At 44.3% G+C, this 5,466-nt stretch overlaps 1 pseudogene; it reads left to right on the top strand.

Annotated features, from left to right (window-relative positions):
• The first annotated feature begins 3,281 nt into the window (after positions 1–3,281).
• Positions 3,282–4,810, top strand: LOC146220882 (myosin-8-like; annotated as a pseudogene).
• Positions 4,811–5,466: the final 656 nt, after the last annotated feature.

The following is a 5,466-nucleotide window of genomic DNA, read 5'->3' as shown; positions in this document are numbered from 1 at the left end:
GCGAGATGTGGTGGATGAAGAAGCACTTGTGCTGAGGAGAGCCTTCAGGCGAGAAAGGGTCTTCAGGGACCGGTTGGACCCACTGGCCTTCCCTGATGACCATCTATATGAAAGATACAGGTTTTCTGCAGATGGCATCAGGTATCTATGCAGACTACTGGGTCCCAGGATTAAGCACCGCACTGCACGGAGCCATGCACTGAGTGTGGAGCAAATGGTTTGTGTGGCCTTGCGCTTTTTTGCTAGTGGAGCCTTCCTGTACTCAGTGGGGGATGCAGAACAGCTGAACAAGGCCACAATTTGCCGCACAATAAGGAGTGTGTGTCTGGCTATCAAAGCATTAGCAGATGTCTTCATCTCCTTCCCCTGGCCACAGAAGACTCTGTGACATCAAAGAGGAGTTCTATAGGATTGCAGGTAAGAGGATCTACAAATTACAGGACAACTGTTAACACATAGTAGGATACTCATTACTTTGTGTGACAGGTTTCCCCAATGTCATTGGTGCAGTGGACTGCACACACATAAGGATAAAAGCCCCCTCAGGTGCCCATGAGGCCGATTTTGTGAATAGGAAATCCTTTCACAGCATTAATGTTCAGGTGAACATAACTTTTTGATATTGTCCATTGACGAACACGCTGCATTGCCAGTGATGTGCATTGATTGGTGTAATATTCCTCATCTTATGATTTCAGATGGTCTGCAATGCTGACTGTGTGATCAGCAATGTTGTGGCAAAATGGCCTGGCTCAGTCCATGACTCCAGAATCTTTCGGGCCTCTGAAATCTATCAGTGCCTATCACAAGGTAAGCCACACAACCCCTATTTATAACCATCATGGCTGTGTCAAGAATATCACTGTGTTTATGAGGTAGTAATGATGAGATTTTGTGTTGACAGGTGAATTCTCTGGTGTGTTGCTGGGAGACAGGGGGTATGGCTGCCAGCCTTTTCTCCTGACACCTTTCACAGACCCCCAGGAAGCACAGCAGGCCTACAACCATGCCCATGCCAGGACCAGGGCCAGAGTTGAAATGACCTTTGGCCTCCTGAAGGCACGCTTTCACTGCCTTCACAAATTAAGGGTCAGCACTGTTAGGGCATGTGATATTACTGTGGCTTGTGCTGTCCTCCACAATGTGGCCTGCCTGAGGAAGGAGAGGGCCCCCAGAGTGCCACCAGCCATGGACTGGGACAATCCGGCAATCTTCCCTGATGACGACAGTGGTCGGCTGCTGAGGGACCAATATGTGTTGAATTATTTTAGTTAGTATGTGTGCTTTCAATTTTGGTTAAATATGTCCTGCGGTGGCAGAGGAATTTGGGTTCGTTTTTTTTACGAATTTGGCCTCTTATGATGTTTGTGCGGTATACTGTGTGTAATACAAGGCTGCAGGGAGGCTACTGCATCCATTCATTTGTCTGTTCAGTTGATGCGTATGGATTTGTCCTGCATTTATTTTAGTGTGCAGACATGCAGGGTGTGTTATATACAGACCTTTGAATGTGTATGTATCATTTTGTATAATATGCTTGGATTCTGTGCTTTCCATCTTGTAGAGTCACTGTGACTTCAGTTTCGAAAGGAGCTGATGGTTTACCTGCTTTGTTTTGTCCTTATTCAATAAAGGAACATAATGTTACACATTGTGTTTTTATATTCATATGGAATGTGTATTTGTTTATATGACAGAGTACTAGGGCCACACTGAAGAAAAAGGATAAAGTCATAAATTTATGAGGCTGGTTCTTTCTGCAGAAAAGCTACATATTGTTTTTACAGTTTTGATACTTATGACAATGTGATACTTAATATTCTGGCACATCAGCATGTCTTTGTTTATGAAACCATACTGAAGTACAATTTCACGAAATGCCCCACATCTGTCATTTTAACAACTGTCCTCCTTTAAAACAACTGGTTACAATATTATGACTTGTGTTTTTTTTCCCCTCTGTGGCCCTAATATTCTATCATTTTATATATAGCCTTATAGTCTATGGGAAACTGTAAATTATCTAATGATAGCAACATCATCTAAAAATCATTGAAATTAATGATCACAAACGTTTAAATAATGACAGTGGGTCTAGTTATATGTGATAACAATGTATAGTGAGCAGTGAAATAACTATTGGTTTCCATTTGTGGTGACTGCTGACTGACATTAGGGATGAGATTAAATAGATCCTGGAATTTAGCCTGGTCTGGAGCAGGCTAGCTCCACAGAATAAATCTCCATGGTAATTTATACCATAACATATCCTCCTGCCCCCTATCCATCTTTAGTGCAACCGGATTACGGATCAATTGAGCCAGGATCACCAAGATATCCTGGCTTAATCCCTTATCCTAGTTTTGTGCAACAGGCCCCTGGTCTTCAATTCTGATGAGAAGATGGGCATCTACAAGCTCACCGGCGCTGTCATGCACCATGGCAACATGCACTTCAGACAGAAGCAATGTGAGGAGCAGTCTTAAGCACAGAAATAGAACAAAACTGACAGTACATATCAAATATATCTGGACTTGTCAAGTTCCCTTTAATTCTAGCTTCCAGCAGAATTTACTAAGACAAAATTATCTTAACCCTTGTGTGATGTTCTTCTTTTTGTTACTTACTGTTTGCCGATTTAGTGGACTTACACCATTATTGGGATCACCCATAAGTTCTTATTAATTGCTGTGCCATGCTGCCACAAAAAGGTTCAACTGAGGGATCTTACTTCATAGGCTGAAACAAAACCATAAATCAGGTAACAAGGCTTTCAAAAAGGTTGTTTACTCACACCAATCCTACAATCATGCCTCCCCTCCAATCCTGTCCCCGCTTGCCCTCCTTTGTGGTAGCCCTCTTAACCATCCCCAGGTGTGCTACAGCACACCGCCGTGGGGAATGTAGTCTGGTCAGCGTCCACCATTGTGGATTGTAGTCCCGCATGACATCGGCCACTGGAGGGGGACATATCCCACTTTTATGTCTATGGACACATCTTCCATCCAGCACCCAGGCTCTTGTGGTGTCACAATGGTGACAGATGTGAATGGTTTATCATCATTTCAGGAAGCTACAGCGCATCCACCTTGACCGGATGCCATAATTTCTTCAAAACCAGGAATCCGATAATCTGACTGATGCTGAGGAGAGGCGTGAGGGCCTGATCACGAGCAAGATCCAAGGGTTAGGGTTGGGGGGGTGCTGGTGATAAATCTTGCCTAGGGCGCCAAATGTGCTAGGACCGCTACTGATTCCATACATCATAACCTTCATTTATGATGTCACATGTTGTGTCCCTGCAGGTGAGTTTGGTTATCAGCTTGAAGAGAAAGAAGCCCTGTGTCTCAACTGTCCAGAGACAAGCAGGCTTTCACCCAGCAAGTGTAGGAGCTGAAGAGGCAGATTGAGGAAGAGTTCAAGGTAACAGACTCAAACATATCTCGATTCCAGACAAGGCTCTTAGACTTTCCGGTATCTTCAATTGATACCCCACATTTAAAGTGTCACAACTATTCCATTCTCTCATTCTGCCAGGCAAAGAATGCGCTGGCCCATGGCGTCCAGTCTGCTAGACATAACAGTGACCTTCTGAGGGAGCAGTTTGAGGAGGAGCAGGAGGCCAAGGCAGAGCTGCAACAGCATATGCAAGGCCAACAGTGAGGTTGGCTCAGTGGAGGACAAAGTATGAGACTGATGTCATCTAGCGTACTGTGGAGCTTGAGGAAGCCAAGTTATTAGCTTATTGTTGATTTAATGCTGTCCACTTCATGAAATACTAACGTGTATTTTCAACTGAAATATTTAACACTAAATCTATTTTATTGTCTCAACTAATAATATTGTATTCAAACCACAGGAAAAAGCTGTCTCAGCGTCTGCAGGAGGCTGAGGAGCATAAGGCTGTCAATACCAAGTGTGCCTCACTGGAGAAGACCAAACAGAGGCTGCAGGGAGAAGTGGGGGACCTCGTGATTTATGTGAAGAGGGCCAATGGTCTGGCTGCCATCCTTCACAAGAAGCAGAGGAACTTTGACAGGGTAAAGCAGGCCAAGATAATCTGTCTACTGACATGATACATATGGCACAATATATCTGATACTACTTATCAAGGATAAAACCTTGATTTCCTATATGAGCTAACTAAAGAAATGTTGTTACTGAAAATCTACTTGATCATCCTAGATTTTGACAGATTGGAAGCAGAAGTTTGAAGAAAGCCAGGCTGAGCTGGAGGGGTCCCGGAAAGAGGCTCCCTCTCTCAGAACAGAGCTCTTTAAATGAAGAATTCCTATAAGGAGGCATTAGAATGGCTGGAGACTATGAAGAGAGAACAAGAACCTGCAACGTGAGAAAATGCAAACTTTGTATTCCCTAAATAGGTAAAGGTTCATGTTGAATGAATAGAGGCACACATTACATCCACATCTCTGAGCAATATTCCGTTCAAAGGTTTGTAAATTATTTATTTAGGGAATTGATTTATTTTGTACAATTGCATTAACAACTTACTTTGAATGTGCAGAGGAGATCTCTGACTTGACTGAGCAGACTGGAGAGTCTGGCAAAAGCATCTCTCAAATTCCACAGCAAAGACTGTCCGCATCTCTTACTTAGTTATTAGAACTCTCCTATTGCATCTCAGGCTGCCATGATGGCTGAGGAGCTGAAGAAGGAGCAGGATACCAGCGCTCATCTTGAAAGGATGAAGAAGAACCTGGAGGTCACGGTTAAAGACCTGCAGCACTGTCTGGATGAGGCTGACAACCTGCCCATAAAGGGTGGCAAAAAGCAGCTCCAGAAACTGTAGGCTAGGGTGAGTCTTATTTCTTTGTCAATAATATCGAAATAAACAGACACAAACATAGTGCTTTGTTTTAGACAATGTACTAAACATTACATTTTTATATTCAGTATTTCTAACTTATTACACCTCTGAAATGTTAAAGTTGTGTGAGCTTGAGACTGAGGTGGAGGCCGAGCAGAAACGAGGGGGAGATGCAGTCAAAGGAGTGCGCAAGTACGAGCGCAGTCAAAGAAACTCACCTACCAGGACATATGTTATTCTTTCCCTGGGGTTCGATGCGAGAAACCTGTCTTCTTAAACGCTGCTGGAAAATGGCCACAATGAAGTTGGACATTCTACCACGCTCTCCGTAAAACCTCCCGAGACTGTGAAATACAGACACCATGCCCAACGTTCTCGACTGCCAGTCACCGCCTGTTGACGCAGGTTTGGGCGGCGTTGCTGCTCGGGACTGAGTGCCATTCCGTGGACCGGACGCTTTTGGGAAAATGCCAGGCTGGTATCGCTTACTAAGGAAAGACTCTATGGGCCCTATCTTGCACCCAGCGCAATTGACTTAGTCAACGACGCAAGTGTCATTCCTAGTTTGCACTCGACGCGAAGCCGACTTTTCCCTCCACAGACGCACGTCGAAATGACTTTGCGCTCCCGTGGGCGGT

The sequence above is a fragment of the Hypomesus nipponensis genome, chromosome 27 (assembly GCF_054491055.1).
Source record: "Hypomesus nipponensis isolate SF chromosome 27, ASM5449105v1, whole genome shotgun sequence".
Classification (NCBI taxonomy): domain Eukaryota; kingdom Metazoa; phylum Chordata; class Actinopteri; order Osmeriformes; family Osmeridae; genus Hypomesus; species Hypomesus nipponensis.
This window is presented reverse-complemented; position numbering and strand designations above follow the sequence as displayed.